Below are 19,445 nucleotides of genomic sequence, written 5' to 3' on the forward strand. Positions count from 1 at the left end.
GTGTGTGTATGTGTGTGTGTGTGTGGTTTAAAAAATATGATGCCTAGGTTCAGAGAACTGTGACTGAACTTGTTCTGAACTGTGAACATTTTCAGTGTAAAGAGAAGGTTATAGATGCAAGCTGCAGCTGAACGTATATAACACATTTCTGTTAGCTTCATGCAACTCTCATCTCTCTCTCTTTCTCTGCCAGATCACTATGAAGACAGTAGAGAAACCCAAATCAAAGCAAAATATAAAGGTCTAAGGCACGAAACCATGTAGTCCAGTTGGTAGAGATGTATAAGTCAACAAATCTTTCAGAAAGCCAGAAGCAAGTAATAATTCTTCTGACTGCAAATTAGATAAAAAGCAAATACCATTAGTGCAAAATAATGGAAAGTGTATTGCTTTCAATGGATAACATGTATAAGGAAATAATAAAATAATGTGTTGTACTCTTTACAAAAGTGCAGTACATCAAACAGAATTTGACAGCTCACCAGCACTCATTGCATTAAGTAAAAAGCAAGATAAACAGAATCATTTGACACACACAGTTTAATCAGTTATACCATTTCGTATGTCTGAATCTCAAATTCTCTCCAAGTTTAGATGTAACGATTATTAAGACATTTTCATTTTGCCTTATCACAAATACTGGCTATACTTTAGTAGCTTTGGATGGATCTGTTAAGGTTTATTGTACATAATATCAATTTCTATTACAAACAAGTAAAAGGAAGAACAACAAAAGTGATGTCATTCTTATGAATCCCTGAGCTCATAGACTTTAAGGTCAGAAGGGACCATTATGATCATCTAGTCTGACCTCCTGCACAATGCAGGCCACAGAATCTCACCCACCAACCCCTGACTTATGTCTGAGCTACTGAAGTCCTCAACTCATGGTTTAAAGACTTCAAGGTACAGAGAATCCTCCAGCAAGTGACCCGTGCCCCATGCTGCAGAGGGAGGCGAAAAACCTCCAGGGCCTCTTCCGATCTGTCCTGGAGGAAAATTCCTTCCCGACCCCAAATATGGTGATCAGCTGAACCCTGAGCATGTGGAGAAGACTCACCAGCCAGACAAAAGAATTCTCTGTAGTAACTCAGATCTCACCCTACCTAGTGTCCCATCACAGGCCATTGGGCATATTTACCGCTAATAGTCAAAGATCAATTAATTGCCAAAATTAGGCTATTCAATCATACCATCCCCTCCATAAACATATCAAGCTCAGTCTTGAAGCCAGATATGTCTTCTGCCCCCACTGCTCCCCTTGGAAGGCTATTCCAGAAATTCACTCTGACCGTTAGAAACCTTTGTCTAATTTCAAGTCTAAACTTCTGGATGACCAGTTTATATCCATTTGTTCTTGTGTCCACACTGGTACTGAGCTTAAATAATTCTTCTCCCTCCGTGGTATTTATCCCTCTGATATATTTATAAAAAGCAATCATACCTCCTCTCAGCCTTCTTTTGGTTAGGCTAAACAAGCCAAGCTCTTTGAGTCTCCTTTCATAAGACAGGTTTTCCAATCCTCGGATCATCCTTGTAGCCCTTCTCTGTACCTGTTCCAGTTTGAATTAATCCTTGTTAAACATGGGAGACCAGAACTGCACACAATATTCCAGATGAGGTCTCACCAGTGCCTTGTATAACGGTACTAAAACTTCCTTATCTCTACTAGAAATACCTCCCTGATGCATCCCAAGACCACATTAGCTTTTTTCACAGCCATATCACGTTGGCAGCTCATAATCATCCTGTGATCAACCACTACTCCGAGGTTCTTCTCCTCCTCTGTTACTTCCAAGTGATGCATCCCCAGTTTATAACAAAAATTCTTGTTATTAATCCCCAAATTAATGACCTTGCACTTTTCACTATTAAATTTCATCCTATTACTATTACTCCAATTTACAATGTCATCCAGATCTTCCTGTATGATATCCTGTCCCTCTCTGTATTGTGTGGCAAATTGCCAGCACTACTATGATGGGTCTCACGCTTTCTCTTCTGGGGAGGGAGGGGGGTTCAGGCCACCGTTCCTTGCCCCTGAACTTGGGTATTAACTGCCCCACTAGTGTCCTAGAGGAGGGGAGTGGAGAGGGAGGGACCCGGGCCCACCCTCTAATCCAGGTCCCAGCCCAGGGGCCCAAGGGATAGCAGTAACCCACTAGAACTAGCGGTTCCTTCCCCTGGGCTACTTCCCTCTCCTGCCCTTCAGCTTGTGGGGCTTCCTGCCCTCCTTCTGCACAAACCAGTATCTCTTTACCTAGAGTCTTGGTCTTCTTAGCCCACTGCAGCACTCCTCCAAACTCTCCTCTGCTTCCCTCCAAACTGCTCTCTGCTTCAACACCAATCCACTCTGCTTCAACTCCTCCCCTTTTCTGATTGATGCAGGGGGGTTTTATCATGTGACTGGCTTCAGGTGCTTTAATTAATTTATAGCAAACTTTTTTCCCTCTACAGAGAATAAGGCTCCCTTCTAACACTCTCCTGCTGCCCTCTGGCCATGCTGTATCACGATTGGCAATACCTCCCAGCTTTGTGTCATCCGCAAACTTTATTAGCACATTCCCACTTTTTGTGCCAAGGTCAGTAATAAAAAGACTAAATACGATTAGTCCCAAAACCGATCCCTGAGGAACCCCACTAGTAACCTCCTTCCAGCCTGACAGTTCACCTTTCAGTGTGACCCATTGTAGTCTCCCCTTTAACCAGTTCCTTATCCACCTTTTAATTTTTATATTGACCCCCATCTTTTCCAATTTAGCTAATAATTCCCCATGTGGAACCGTATCAAATGCCTTTCTGAAATCAAGGTAAATTAGATACACTGTGTTTCCTTTGTCTAAAAAATCTGTTACCTTCTCAAAGAAGGAGATCAGGTTGGTTTGGCACAATCTACCTTTTGTAAAACCATGTTGTATTTTGTCCCATTTACCATTGACCTCAATGTCCTTAACTACTTTCTCCTTCAAATTTTTTTCCAAGACCTTGCATACTACAGATGTCAAACTAACAGGCCTGTAGTTACCCAGATCTAGGGAGGGGCTGCACAGAGAAGGACCAGAGCTAAGCTATATCCTTAGAAAGTTGGTCACACATTCATGTTAATTTTTTAAGAAGTATTTTAATACTTTTAATATTTATTTGTACAATTAATTTTGTTCCATATAGCGTAAAATATCTTTGTTTTTGTTTTTCAAATACATTTAAAATCCATCTATCAAGAATTGTATAAGTCAATGAGGCAACATCATTTTTTTTTTCTCCTTGTGGTTTTGCTCATCAGCAACTAATACATTTTATGGGGGTTTAATAATAGGTTAGGCCATATAAGTTTACAGTGTTAAGGAGGAATGATCCAATTTATATTATAATATAATTTTTATATATGATTATTATGAGTTTACACTGTTATTTGTTGCAGTGAAAGTAGCTGTTTGTTGGACCAAATCCTGTAGGACTTAATTGTTTTTTTTTTTTTTTTGGTAAGTCCTTACTTGGGCAAAGCTCCCATTTGGCTTCATTTGAGTAGGAACATCAGAACTGGAACCATTATGTTTGCATGTCTAGACTGGAGTATAAGGATGGTGTCCCACCTGGGATATTTAGGAAACTACTGTGCTTGATAAAGATGATGCTTGACTTGAAATTAATTTCCTTTGGGTATGTATCCGTCTTTGGTTATTTAAGTTGGTTCAGGCAGAAGCTATCATTAGGTGAGGTGTTCAGAGAGCTGGGATGTGACTTATAAGAAACTAATTAAGATGATGATGTACATTTTGGGGTAAAATAACACAAAGTAGTAATTGTAATTATTATGGAACATCTTGAGACAGATGTACTTTTTGTGGTATCCATACATTGGTCATTCTAAAGTGGCCGGCATCATCTATTCAGGTAGATAATGAAAATGTTGATACATTTGAATTTAAGTAGGCAGAACACATTACCCTCAACCGGAATTTTCCTGGAGCAGTGTTTTAACATTCTTATTCTTATTCAGTGTATCATGGAATCTTAAATGATTTTGGAACTAGTACCTATATATTCCATTAAATCGGAAAAACAGCAGTTTTAGCAACACAGTCAACCCTGTTCTATTCAGTTGCATAGGTTCAGTATTTGGAAAGAAGAGTACCGCCTTTTTCAATTAGAGTTTCAACTTCCTGTAGCTCTTTTGAAAGTTTTGAATTCATGTACTAATACTGCTTAACATGTGAGGACTGACTACTTCACAGGAGAATGTGGTATTTGAGATATAGGCTGCAGGAACACCATCATTTCCATAACTACTTCAAAGGAAGTACGTTATAAATAAAATAGGTTTCCTTTGGGAGTTACAATACCATTTCCTTTATAATTTAAATTATCTTAAGTTAAATAAAGTAGTCCAGAGAGCCCCCCTCCCCTCCCCTGGTAAAACACTTCATTTAAGTTCTAACACTACATTATTTTTATTAATTGGAAGCAATTTTGCTATTTTATCATTTATCTTTAATTTTGCAAATAATTCAAAAATATGTTCATTGCATTAAAGCTCTTTTTTAAAACATATTCCTTTTTTTATCCAGTGCATTGTTACAGCTCAATTTGCCTGCCATTCTCCTTTTCTTATTGTCTTATTCTTAGTATTATTTAAAGCCTTAAATAAAATTAATACTCTTGTATCAGAGAAGACTGCCCATTGCCCTGTCTTTCCCATCACAAATATTCTGGTTTATGGGACTGGAATTTTGGACCATGCCAATACATAACCTCAAAAGGACAGAAGGACAGGCTTTTTTTCTTTTTTCTTTTTTTGATTGAGAGCTCTTTACTCTCTCATTCCAGCTATTCCAAATTCACATATTGTTCTTTTCAGGGTAAGGTAATACTTGTGAAAAAGACACTAATAACTCTCATCCAGGAATCACATTAAAAACCTGGAGTAAGCATTGCTATCCCCATTTTACAGATGGTAACACTAAGGCAAAAAGAGATGTAGGGTATGTCTGCACAACTTTATTTAATTTCAAACTGCTTTGGAGGCTAGCATGAGCCATTACTCTTGATGCTGCAGCCACAATGTTATTTTTAGTGTGTCTGTCCTGCACAGCACATGCTTTGGAACTAGCTTCAGGGTAAGAACCTAAGAATAGCCACACTGAGTCAAACCAAAGATCCATCCAGCATAGTATCTTGTCTTCCAACAGTGGCAAATGCCAGGTGTGTCAGAGGGAATGAACAGAGCAGGTAATCATTGGGTGATCCATCCCCTGTTGTCCACTCCCAGCTTCTGGCAATCAGAGGCTAGGGACACACAGACCATGGGGTTGCATCCCTGACCATCTTAGCTAATAGCTACTGATGGACCTATTCTCCAGGACCTTATATAATTCTATTTTGAGTCCCATTATACTTTTGGCCTTCAAAACATCATCTGGCTAAAGTTCTATATATTGAGTGTGTTGTGTGAAGAAATACGCCCTTCTGTTTGCTTTAAGCCTGCTTCTTGTTAATTTCATTGGATGGCCCCTGGTTCTTGTGTATGTGAAGGAATGAATAAACAGTTCCTTATTCACTTTCTCCACACCATTCATGATTTTGTAGACCTGTATCATATCCCCCTTAGTTGTTTATTTTCCAAGTTGAAAAGTCCCAGTCTTTTCCATTGCTCCTCATATGGAAGATGTTCCATATCCCTAATCATTTTTGTTACCCTTCTTTGTATCTTTTCCAGTTCTAAAATAGCTTTTTTGAGATGGGGCGACCAGAACTGCAGGTGGTATTCAAGGTGTGGGTGTAGGGTGACCAGATGTCCTGATTGTATAGGAACAATCCTGATTTTTGGGTCTTTTTCTTATATAGGTTCCTATTACCCCCCCACCCCCTGTCCCGTTTTTTCACATTTGCTGTCTGATCACTCTATGTGGGTGTACTGTGGATTTATATAGAGGCAATATGCTATTTTCTGTCTTGTTATCTATCCCTTTTCTAATGTTTCCTAACATTCTGTTAGCTTTTTTGACTGCTGCTGCACACCGAGCGGATGTTTTCAGAGAACTGTCCACAATGACTCCAAGATCTGTTTCTGAGTGGTAACAGCTAATTTAGATCCCATCATTTTGTACATGTCATTGGTATTATGTTTTCCAATGTGCATTATGTTGTATTTATGAATGTTGAATTTCATCTGCCATTTTGTTGCCCAGTCACCCAGTTTTGTGAGATCCCCTTGTAACTCTTCTCAGTCTGCTTTGGATTTAACTATATTGAGTAATTTTGTATTGTCCGCAAATTTTGCCACCTCACTGTTTACCCCTTTTTCCAATCATTTGTGAATATGTTGGACAGCACTGGTCCCAGTACAGATCGTTGGGGGACACCACTATTTACCTCTCTCCATTCTGAAAACTGAAATAATCCTCTCCATGGACCGATGGGACAAATGTCCCGGTGACCAGGGTGGGAGGTCAGTGAAGTTATCTCCTCGCTTAATGGCAGCACATCTCCTAGAATAAACTTTATACCAGTGGAGAGGGGGCAAAAAACAGCAATATGACCTGACACTTTACCTAGGTTTAAGATTATCTCTATCTCTAAAATGTTTTAAGCATCATTTCTTTTTACTCACATGACATAATAATTCCCATTTTATTTTATATAAAACACCTGAAATGTTCCTGAGGACCTAGTTCCAAAATAAAATTTGCAGTGTCAAACTAAAGCCTGAGGGATACCTAAGGCAAGGTATTCAAGGGCTGGAAAGATCACTATTTAAGCTTATGCTCAAATAAATTTGTTAGTCTCTAAGGTACCACAAGTACTCCTTTTGTTTCTGCAGATACAGACTAACACGGCTACTACTCTGAAACCTGTCACTATTAAAACTGTAAGACAAAGAATAACAATTAGTGTAGCATGGTGACAAGCAATGACCTAGCTGCTCTCAGTTTAAAGTCATAATTTGAAATCTGACAAAGTGTTTAGTAGATTTAGTTTAGTTTGTCTCTGAGGCTGTTTTTTAGCATCTGCCTCGGATATTTTTTTCTCTGAATCTAAAGGTCTGTGCTGCTATAAGTGACATGCCAAAAGCCTCTTAAACTCACTTCTCCTACATAGTTGTTAGGCCTTTCCTGTGTAACTGTCAGACTGCGGTCCTGCAAGCAACACACACTGTGCAAGAGAACACCTTTTGGTTTTCAGGTAGGCTCCAGGCAACCTCCCTACACTTGCTCTTCTTAGAGAGACTGAAAGTTGATTTAACTCCCTGGCGTGGTCTGCATGAAATTCTCAAACACCTGAAGATTCACATGGTCTAATTAAAACCTATTAGCCTGAGCCTCATCTGATGTTTACCAGAATAGCTCCACTGACTTGTGAAAAGGAGACCTGAACATCCAAGTCTTGATATACAGCTTGTGGTGATTTTTTGTGTTTTAAACAGAACTTCTGTCTCTCTTCTTGATAAATATTTGGCCAGATCTTCCATTTATGTTAATCTGCATAGTTTTCATAAGTGTAATAACTACTTCTTTGAAACTTTCAGTGAACACAAGGTATAATTTAAAATAACTAGCTGAACTATATGTCACTGGGCAAACAAACCAGGGATGTAGCTTTCTGTTAAATTTATCTTGTAATTTGCTGGGGAACATCAAGCCACATATTGGCCATCACACATTATACTGTTACTCCTCTCTCTACAGCGAATAGATGATTATGCTGTTTCTGGACAGGAAATACACAAAGTATATGCAGTAGCAGAGAGGAGAGTGAAAGGATTGTTTTAAAGAGAGACGAAGAGGTTTTACAAGCATATATGTAGTATTTATCAATTTTAGTAATAGGCTTCAATTTGCATTGAGATAGAATGTGGCTGTTCAGATTTATTCCTTCCTGTAAAGTACACATCAAGGGCATACATCCTGATCTGTGCACTGTATGTTTCTGCATTGTAGAAGTATCTAATATGTCTTGTGTTATAATTTTTCAACCAATAAGTTTAAAAGAATTAAATATATAAATGTAATCCTACCGCGTGTGCTGCTCTGTCACCCTTTCTCGTGGTAGCCAGGCCACACGTAGAGCTGCTTGAGCCAGCTACATCCTTGGCTAAAAGAGTTGAATCTTTCAGCTCATGAAGAGGAGACTCATATTTTTAGAACCAGAGGTCTCAAGTTCAATTCCCACTGCGAACACTTCACCCAGGGTCATGATGTTACATAAACACATTTTGCTACTCTATTTTGAAATCTTTTCAGGTATGGCTGTAGACTGACTTCCTTTCAAGGTCACACGTAAATTAAAAGCTCAGGTGAAAAGATGGTATTTTGAATTGTTTTGTTGAAAGGAAATGATATAATTTTGAAATTTTATCTCCGGTTTTATACAATATACAAGAAAGTTGATGTTTTGGTCACTGTATGCCCATTCATTGGACTTTGCTGACATGAATAAGGGTTTGCAGGAGTGGGTTCATAACGAGAAGGGGATTTTTCTTTTAAAAATTATCTTTCTTGAAATGTTAATAGTTTAGAATAATGGCTTTGAGTGACTTAAAAAAGCTGGAGAAAATACCTGCCTCCTTTTTTTGTCCTGAATTCTGCACAGACGCTGGTTGCACAGCAAGTCACTACTAGCAAAGAGAGAGGCTGACCTGTCATGAAAGGTTAAAAAAATAAAATAAATAAAACAAGCTCTGCTGAGCTGTTCTGTGGGATGTGCAGTTCATATCAAATGATCTCGGGACATGAGGACTTATTCTTAGGAAACATGACATTTCATATTTAATATCATGTAGCGTACACAGGGCTTTGGTTTTTTTAAATTTTTATGAAAGACCACTGTATAATAAGCTACATGGAATTTAATCTACCTCAGAAAGATGAAAGGATGAGTTGAACCTGGCGGGATTTAAGCCTGTGCTTCCAGGGAGCATAGGTATTTCAGATCTGATGGTTAGATTTTAAAACCACCTTCTCTGGCTATATATCCCTCTGAGGCATTGCTTTAAAAAAATCATATATCAACTGGCTGCACTTCTATGAATCAGTGTGGTTGCTCCGTCTTTCAGTGAGAGAAGCTGGAGGACTGTGAGCAGAGTATTTGCCAAAGAATGCAAACTCAATTTGACATTGGTTTCCACTTGTTCTGTCCTTTTAGGTCTAAGATACTTGAGGCATAAATAATTATACAGCTTTGAACTTCTGCTAGTACTTCCAATCCAAGGAACTCAAAACATCAGTATATGTGTTTCTCATATATCAGATTCAGAAAGTTCCCTTCTGGCTGAGATTAAAGCGATAGAGTTTTTATTTTGGGCAGTTGGGAGATGGGGGAGTGTGTGTGTGTGTGTATGTGGGTGTGGGTGTGGGAAGGGGGGTCATTTGACCTGAGGACTCAGGGCTTAAAATTAAAGGATTAAAATATTCTATTTTTCCAATACACTAATGAGCATAAAAATGGTAATATAGAAAAATCAGTGAGTCCCCACTTCTGTTGTGTTATAAACTTAATATTATAAATACTCACATTTTGGAACAGATGTGCATCTTTAATGTATAAAACCAATAAAATTCCTTTCAAAATATCCTAAGCTAAAATATCACCTTGAAGAACTCAATTTAAAGAGAGCAAAACTTCCCACCATACATCAATGATTCAGAAAAGAATTCTACAAAAGGTGACGTTATGAAGATTGTATTCATGTAAAGTATGACTTCTTAGCACAGATAATCATTACTTTTGTTAGAATATACAACCTCACAGATGTTATGGGTGCAAAGGTTGCTATACCACAGAGTTTTACATTGTATGAAATTTTCCATCTAATACTGATAAGATTTCATTATTTCACTTGAATCATTGTATAGTAAAAACTAGTGTAAGGTTTTTGAACAGCAGTTGGGAAGAAAACCCTCTGAACAAATACTATACTTTAGGCTGCTTTCTGATTTTTACACATGGATTCAGTTATTCAAAATGTATCACACATCTTCTGTTTTATACACTATCTACTGTCATAGGACCTGAAACAGGAAAACAATAAAGCACATGCTTAAGCTTTTAATCCGGGCTTTAGCATGTGATAATAGGGATGCTTTCCTGAATCATGTCCATAATCCTTAATTCTGATCTATTAAGCAATAAAGTGCACAAAAGAAATATTTTGAAAATACTTCTGCATGTTTTTTATGGAAGAAAGAACTCGGACACTTGTCAAATGTTATTTTATTCTGTTTGAGGTCATCTATTTGCAAGGTTTGCTAGAACTGTGAATGGGCGACAGGGGATGGATCACTTGATGATTACCTGTTCTGTTCATTCCCTCTGGGGTGCCTGGCACTGGCCACTGTCAGAAGACAGGATACTGGGCTAGATGGACCGTTGGACTGACCCAGTATGGCCGTTCTTATGTTCTATTGCACTCATCACAGTAGTAGCTGATCACCATCCAGTAGTGCATTAAGCACTGCACACAAATAGCATCTGTCATCTGTTGTTTCTTCTCCGTGTGGAGAGGATGAGAGAAGTGTGAATAGTGAAGTGTTTTGGTAGGCATTTGTGTTAAATATACACATTGTTATGTGTGGATATTAGAGAAGGCAAGGTTAAAGAAATTGGCCTTTTGTGTGGTGGTGAGGATTGTGGTAGTCATTAGTTCCTGGGGAGTTCATTCCATGCCCTTGAGAAAACTTTGTCTCCTGCACTGTTGAGCTCCTCTTTTATTGTAGAAAGTTCTATTTTGCAAGAGAAGCAAAATTGTTGATCACAGTCCTCATCCGAGAGCTTTAGTTTTATCTTTTAGATTTCCTGGATCTAGGTCATTGAAAGAACCTTGAAGATAAGGACCAAGACCTTGAACATGATTCAGTATCCTATGGGGAGCTAATTTCAGGAGCTAGAGAACAGATTAAAAGTATTCAAGGAGCCTGTGTTGCTGAGTGGACACACGGAAGCATTCTGCAATAGCGAGAGTTTCCTTAGCATGGAATGCCCAGGTATATCGCATTACTGTAGTCCACCCAAGCAGTGACAAATGTGTCAAACCTTCCAGGATGGGACAGAGTCTCCTAGCCAACAGAGATGGTATAAAATGTTTTTCATGGATGCTGCTATGTGAGAGCTTAGCATCAATGAGGAATCCAAGATAACTCCTGAACTATAGACTAAATTGACAAAAATGATGGCGTGTACCTTAATGCAAAAGAGACTACATCAGGGTTATAAACTCTTCAAAATACTTTCCTCTTCCCACCAGCATCACATCTGTCTTGCTTATGTTCAGCTTCAACCAGCTTTTCGTCATCCATAAGTTCAACTTGTCCAAGCATTAGGTCATCTTGGTGGTAGTGGTATGGTCATATGTAGTGAGGAATAAGTATGGCTGGCACTTGCCTTTCAATTCACTCTTTCATGCCACATAATGATGTGATTCCCTTGTTCTATTTTCCAGATAAGTAATTTCCTTTTTATTAAATTATTTCGTATTTGATGTTCATATAAACCACTTAACAGAGTGAATAATATTTTAAATTTATAGTAATACAGTCATTTGTTGTTTTTTATGACTGGGCAATATCACATCTTGAATTAGCCAAAGGTTACCTCTGGTTTCCCATCCCTTGAAGTGTGATTATGTCCTAAAAAGTGTCTTTGTAAAGTAGCATTGGAAGATTCCCTATTCATTGTGTCTCTCTGATTTCTATACCACATGCATTCAGTTTGCAGGTCAAAAGATGTGTTTTGTTTTGTTTTAATTGTTTTTCCCTAACTATCAGTTCTTGAAAACTCACCCTTGGCTCTGACTGTCAAGAGGAGCTCTTTCCCTCTCATGCTTCTTCACCATTAATAATAGAGGTTCTGCAGACTAAATGATTCCCTCAGAGACACCTGTGTAATCCATTGTCTTCATATGATGCCCTCAGTTAAATCTGTGCAATGCCATTAACATTAAGGCTGTCTCTACACTTGCAGCTAGGGGTGTGATTCTCAGCTCAAATAGGCATGCCTGAGCTGGCTCTCATCAAGCTAATGCACTAAAAATAGCGGTAGCATGGAGCAGTGAATGGCAGTATGGGCTAGCCGCTCTGCGTATGTACCCACAGGTTTCTACTCAGAGTGGCTAGCCTGTGCAGCTGCTCACCCCTGCCATTGATACCATTGCTATACTACTGTTTTTAGTGCACTAGTTCTCACAGAGTGTGTCTTCTTAAGCTGGGAATCATACAGTCCTCCCTCCCCTCACAGCTGGACATGTAGATATAGCCTTTGTATGTTTGCACCAGTGTTAATGAGGGCATCATCTGGGTATAATAGTATTGCAGAAGTGTAGCTGAGATATTACTTTGAAATACTGTAGATCCAGTAAGAAAGTTCAGAGCATTAAAATAATCCCTTATTTTGCTAAAAATGCTTTAGTCAGGAAAAAATGCTAAATAAATACTCATTAAGCAAAACTTAAAAATTAAAGGAGGAAACATCGGAAAATGATTCTGATTATATTTAGATGTGTGCTTGGGAATGCCCTTGTGTTTCTGAAAGCAGCCTCACTGTCAGAGAGAACAGGTCAATTCCTTTTCATGGCTTTCTGATCTGAAGAGCGAACGAGGTATCATTCCTATTAGCATACTGTCAGAGAACCCAAGACTGTAGACACATTTCACATTTTGTGTAGATCATTACGAATAAACTTGGATTCCTGCAGTATAATGTTTGTTTTATTAGTTATGTTATCATGTCTAGCTCTGGTACTGTACATTCATGTTCACATCCTTATCTCTTATACCTTTTGCCAGGCTCACCGTAGTTACTGTATCTGCTTCTCATTCAATCTAAGGCAAATTCACAGCCCATTTGTGAGGGCTTAGGGTGAAATAGTATCTTTCTCCAGCTTCAGTCTTAGCCAAGCTGTCTTAATCTCTCATCGTAGGCTAAGTATGCTGTGCTTTCATAACATTCTTGAGCCCTTTTAATCTGCCAAGTTTTAGGACTGTACCCTTTACTTTATTGGGGAAATGTTCAAAGATATGATTGATGTAAAATCAAAATCCATATAGCTGTGGCCACTCAAGGCACATTTCTTCTCTATTACAACAGGGCAAGACCACTGACTTTTACTGTACTGCATTGGTATAACTGTGAGCAGAATTTTCCCAAAATAAATTTCTAAGCAGTCATGTCCATTGTTCCCATTCACTCCCTTTGCACTCATCTTTGTGGTGTAGGTGCTAAATAGAATAGCAAGTTTTCTGTGCAGATTGGTGCCTTTAAGGATTCAAATCCACTTAGCTACGCACTTATCCTCCTGCAAGAACATCTGGATTCTTTATCTGTGACCTTTATCTGAGCACAGTGTATATCGCTTTTGTCCTCCTATTCGGTATTGGCAATTATACACCTGTCTGGCTTGTAGTGTTAACGTATGCCATCGTATCACAAGAGGATGGGGGGTGGGATGGGGTGGAGGAGAGGAGCGAGGCAGCCTCCTCTTCCCCACTCCTGACACATTGAGTGAAATTTTACCTGCCGGCAGGTAATGCTACTGCAACCTCAGAAATATCCGTGAACATATGCCAGGCCAGCTCATCTTGATTATGTAAAGTTGTATTTACAGTCACTTTGTCGTTCAGAAAGACTGGACCATACCCATGCCAGTCCGGGTATATGCTGGCATTGTTGGTTGCACATGGCTGTCTGAACAAAATGTTCCGTGGCATCGGTATTGTACTAGCCTTGTCTTTGTATCTTTTAAAAGTGAATTCTCCAATTCTCCTACACCACCCAGCATAGTAAACTCCGGAACTTGCTGCTTTCTTCTAATATGTTTTGTCTTTCTACTGTTGCATGCCCTTGTATCATTTTCTCTCTTACAGTGGGAAGCTTCAGCCTAATCATTACAATTACTTCAGATATATCATTAACAGCAACACAAGAGACAGTGATTTCATGTTCCCAGGTTTCCCTTCTGTTCCTTATCCTACACACAGTGACTCAGCCTCACCTGAATGTGGTTAGTTTGTGTGGGGAGGGGGGGAGAGAAAATGAATAAAATAAACTTTGCTTTACTGTTTCCATTGGAAAGAGAGATCAGTGAAATCTTTTAATGTCTTTTCCTTGACTATTTGTCACTCTACTCTATGCCCATTAGATTCATTTTATTCAAAATTGAATTGTTTTAGAGTTTTTGTCAGCTCCTATCTGTACATGTATGCAGAGGGACAAATTCACTTCTTGAGCAGGCACAATTCCAAAGAGGACACATCTCCACTTATTTAAACAGAACTGGCCTACTTACAGCAGCAGTGAATTTAGCCCATTGTGTGTGGTGGTTGTTTTTTTCTGATTATAATTTTCCAGTCTGATTTTTTTTCCCATTTTTGTTGGTCAGTTAAATGGTATTTTTACAATTTCTGATCCAGGATCATACCACCTTTCCCTAAAGAATAAATTCAATTATTTTAGAGCCTCATCCTCATGCTAGGGCCCAGCTGGATTAAACACTGGTCTTATGCACAGGTGACTTGGGAGGGGAAAGAGTAAGGAACTGTCGAAAACCCCCACCCCCACAATCCATGACAGACAGTGTGAGTTGAACCATACACATACTTCATTCAACTTCACAGTAAGGGGCCCAAAATGTAAGTTCTAGATTCAGGTCCAAACTTAATAACTGACACCGATATAGCAAGGATTTCACCTCCACTTAAGTGCATGGATCATTTATTTAGGTACAATTTGCTGCCAATCACTAATTAAAGCTATTAATCCTGTCAATAGTAGAATGGACAGGCCTGTAACCAGAGCTGATACAGAGAATAGAAGGGTGTGCTGTCTTCCAGGTGCTAAGATACAGGATGTGGACCTGAGGTTTAAAAGGATCCTAAAGGGAGTGGAAATGAATCCACTGATCATCCTTCATGTGGGAACAAATGATACCGGTAGATTCTTCCTGGAACGTATCAAGGGAGACTACGCCAGGCTGGGGAAGACGCTTAAGGAAATAGAGGCTCAGGTGATCTTCAGTGGGATTCTGCCTGTTCCTAGAGAAGGGCAACAAAGGTCTGACAAGATTATGACTATCAACAGATGGCTCAGGCAGTGGTGCTATAAGGAGGGTTTGGGGATGTATGGCCACTGGGAGGCATTCATGGAAAGAGGACAGTTCTCTCGGGATGGACTTCATCTGAGTAGGGAAGGAAGTAGACTTTTAGGATTCAGGCTGGCACAACTGATTAAGAGAGCTTTAAACTAGGAATTTGGAGGAGATGGTTGGGAGATGTCCAGGTAATTTCCACACCAGAGAGGGAAGAAAACAAAGTAAGAAAGGATACAGCCGTGGGTAGAAGAATGGACATAAGGAGGAAGGGCAGTGTGGATACCAGTCTAATAGGTCATACTGGCTGTAGAATGTCCGTACCTAATCAGGTACAGAATGTGAGCGAGGCCAAACAGCAAAAATTAAGATGTTTGTACACCAATGCGAGGAGCCTAGGTAACAAAATGGAGGAACTAGAGCTACTGGTGCAGGAAGTGAAACCAGATATTATAGGGATAACAGAAACATGGCGGAATAGTAGTCATGACTGGACTACAGCTATTGAAGGGTATGTGCTGTTTAGGAAAGACAGAAATAAAGGTAAAGGTGGTGGAGTAGCATTGTATATCAAAGATGAGGTATAATGTAAAGAAATAAGAAGCGATGGAATGGATAAGACAGAGTCCGTCTAGGCAAAAATCACATTGGGGAAGAAAGCTACTAGAACCTCCCCTGGGATAGTGCTTGGGGTGTGCTATAGACCACCGGGATCTAATTTGGATGTGGATAGAGCCCTCTTTAATGTTTTTAATGAAGTAAATACTAATGGAAACTGCATGATCGTGGGAGACTTTAACTTCCCAGATATAGACTGGAGGCCAAGTGCTAGTAATAATAATAGGGCTCAGATTTTCCTAAATGAGATAGCTGATGGATTCCTTCATCAAGTAGTTGCTGAACCAACGAGAGAGGATGCCATTTTAGATTTGGTTTTGGTGAGTAGTGAGGACTGGCTGATTTTCAAAAATTAAGGAAATTAGTTAGGAAAGTGGATGAGACTGAAGAATTTATGGATCTAAAGGCAGAGAAGGCTTGGGATTACTTCAAGTCAAAGCTGCGGAAGCTATCGGAAGCCTGCATCCCAAGAAAGGGGGAAAAATGCATTGGCAGAAGTTATAGACCAAGTTGGATGAGCAAACATCTCAGGGAGGTGATTAAAAAAAATCAGAAAGCATACAGGGAGTGGAAGATGGGAGGGATCAGCAAGGAAAGCTACCTTATTGAGGTCAGAACATGTAGGGATAAAGTGAAAAAGGATAAAGTCAAGTAGAGTTGGACCTTGCAAAGGGAATTAAAACCAATAGTAAAAGGTTCTATAGCCATATAAATAAGAAGAAAACACAGAAATAAGAAGTGGGACCACTAAATACTGAGGATGGAGTGGAGGTCAAGGATAAACTAGGCATGGCCCAATATCTAAACAAATACTTTGCCTCAGTCTTTAATGAGGCTAATGAGGAGCTTAGGGATAATGGTAGAAGGTAGAAGCGAAACTCGAACAGCTTAATGGGACTAAATCGGGGAGCCCAGATAATCTTCATCCAAGAATATTAAAGGAATTGGCACATGAAATTGCAAGCCCAATAACAAGAATTTTTAATGAATCTGTAAACTCAGGGGTTGTAAACTATGTGCCTGGAGAATTGCTAACATAGTTCCTATTTTTAAGAAAGGGGAAAAAAAGTGATCCGGATAACTACAGGCCTGTTAGTTTGACATCTGTAGTATGCAAGGTCTTGGAAACAATTTTGAAGGAGAAAATAGTTAAGGACATTGAGGTCAAATTTACATGGGACAAAATACAACACGGTTTTACAAAAGGTAGATCATGCCAAACCAACCTGATCTCCTTCTTTGAGAAAGTAACAGATTTTTTAGACAAAGGAAACACAGTGGATCTAATTTACCTAGATTTCAGTAAGGCATTTGATAAGGTGCCACATGGGGAATTATTAGTTAAATTGGAAAAGATGGGGATCAATATGAAAATTAAAAGGTGGATAAGGAATTGGTTAAAGGGGAGACTACAGTGGGTCATACTGAAAGGTGAACTGTCAGGCTGGAGGGAACTTACCAGTGGAGTTCCTCAGGGATCGGTTTTGGGGCCAATCTTATTTAATCTTTTTATTACTGACCTTGGCACAAAAAGTGGGAGTGTGCTAATAAAGTTTGCGGATGATACAAAGCTGGGAGGTATTGCCAGCTTAAAGAAGGACCTGGATAGTATACAGGAGAATCTGGATGACCTTGTAAATTGGAGTAATAGTAATAGGATGAAATTGAATAGTGAGAAGTGTAAGGTCATGTATTTATGGATTAATAACAAGAATTTTAGTTATAAGCTGGGGACGCATCAATTAGAAGTAACAGAGGAGAAGAAGGACCTTGGAGTATTGGTTGACCACAGGATGACTATGAGCCACCAATGTGATATGGCCATGAAAAAAGCTAATGCAGTCTTGGGATGCATCAGGCAATGTATTTCCAGTAGAAATAAGGAGGTGTTAGTACCGTTATACAAGGCACTGGTGAGACCTCATCTGAAATACTGTGTGCAGTTCTGGTCTCCCATATTTAACAAGGATGAATTCAAACTGGAACAGGTACAGAGAAGGGCTACTAGGATGATACGAGGATTGGAAAACCTGTCTTTTGAAAGGAGACTCAAGGAGCTTGGCTTGTTTAGCCTAACCAAAAGAAGGTTGCTCTCTATAAATATATCAGAGGGATAAATACCACGGCGAGAGATTAATTATTTAAGTTCAATACCAATGTGGACACAAGAACAAATGGATATAAACTGGCCATTAGGAAGTTTAGACTTGAAATTAGACGAAGGTTTCTAATCATCAGAGGAGTGAAGTTCTGGAACAGCCTTCCAAGGGAAGCAGTGGGGGCAAAAGACCTATCTGGCTTCAAGATTAAACTCGATAAGTTTATGGAGGAGATGGTATGATGGGATGACATGATTTTGGCAATTAATTGATCTTTAACTATTCATGGTAAATAGGCCCAATGGGCTGTGATACGATGTTATATGGGGTGGGATCTGAGTTACTACAGAGAATTCTTTCCTGAGTATCTGGCTCATGAATCTTGCCCTCATGCTCAGGGTTTAGCTGATCGCCATATTTGGGGTTGGGAAGGAATTTTCCTCCAGGGCAGATTGGAAGAGGCCCTGGGGGTTTTTCACCTTCCTCTGTAGCACAGAGGCACAGGTCACTTGCTGGAGGATTCTCTGCTCCTTGAAGTCTTTAAACCACAATTTGTGGACTTCAGTAGCTCAGACATAGGTGAGAGGTTTATTGCAGGAGTGGGTGGGTGAGATTCTGTGGACTGTATTGTGCAGGATGTCAGACTAGATGATCATAATGGTTCCTTCTGACCTTAATGTCTATGAGTAGTAGAATAAAAGGTTTTTAGACTATACAGCAGTATTATGTTCTCTAGTTTGCATCTTTATTAAATTATGACATTTTCAACCTTAGAAGAATTTCTAACAAGTGTGCATCTGAAAAAAAAAATCCTATGTATATACAGTCATCCTTAGATACTTCAAAAGATACTTCATATGTTTTATATGAAACATAGATAGGTTTGGAAGAGTTAGATTTGTATCAGTAAATGCTGGTAAACATGGGTTTCACCGTACACACATAAACTGACAAAAATATTTCCATTGATAGAAATTGAAATTTACAAATAGGCAAAGTACTCAAGCAGGATTTTTCTTACTCACTGTAGTTTGAGTTTATGATATTTACTTAATATATTTTGGTGTGTGATGCTGACAGTTCGTGCTTTAACTTTTGAATCTCAATGTCTACTGTCAATAAATAGGCTAATGCTGCCATAATTTCCCTTAAATGTGAAAATATAGGCTGTTTTAGAAAGTGCTTAAAACCCAAAATGTTGTGCAAGCGTGAAAATTTAAATTGATAAAACTGATAATGTTTTTAAATAACATCAACATTATCTGTTGAAATTATATATAAAAGAATTATTCTCCCAAGCCATAGACTTAAGGGAGGGAAACTGTGCAATAAAAAAGGATACACCATAATAACATACATTCAGTTCAGGCTGAAAGTTTGATTGGAATTGTTTACGGTGGGCTCCCTTACAAAGTTTCACCAGTTCTGGATTTGTTAGATTAACTTCTGATAGAATCCCTCATTTTAAAGATAGCAATTAGCTCTAGAACCAATAAAATCTTTCAATTTGGTGGCACTTTTTAAGTGCATTCACTATATTTGCAGTAGCACTCACAATTTGTTTTAGATAACGTATTTAAACTATTCAGGACAGTATTGGGACTTTAGGAGAAACTTGATACTCATCAAAACCAAAAAAGAAAATGCATTAACAC

General features: G+C 38.9%; 1 protein-coding gene across 4 annotated transcripts in view; it reads left to right on the plus strand.

Moving 5' to 3' along the window:
* The window catches only part of CHRM3 (cholinergic receptor muscarinic 3), a 458,695-nt gene that overhangs the window by 275,458 nt on the left and 163,792 nt on the right, over positions 1-19,445 (plus strand). For 2 of the 4 annotated variants that reach the window (XR_012157829.1, XR_013635514.1), the window contains exon 5: positions 194-407. The exons of the other annotated variants lie outside the window; for them this stretch is intronic. The gene's annotated coding sequence lies outside the window, so the exon portion shown is untranslated. Of the gene's footprint in view, positions 1-193; positions 408-19,445 lie in introns of those variants that run through there. 4 annotated transcript variants of the gene reach the window in all.

This window comes from Lepidochelys kempii, chromosome 3, assembly GCF_965140285.1.
Source record: "Lepidochelys kempii isolate rLepKem1 chromosome 3, rLepKem1.hap1, whole genome shotgun sequence".
Lineage (NCBI taxonomy): Eukaryota > Metazoa > Chordata > Testudines > Cheloniidae > Lepidochelys > Lepidochelys kempii.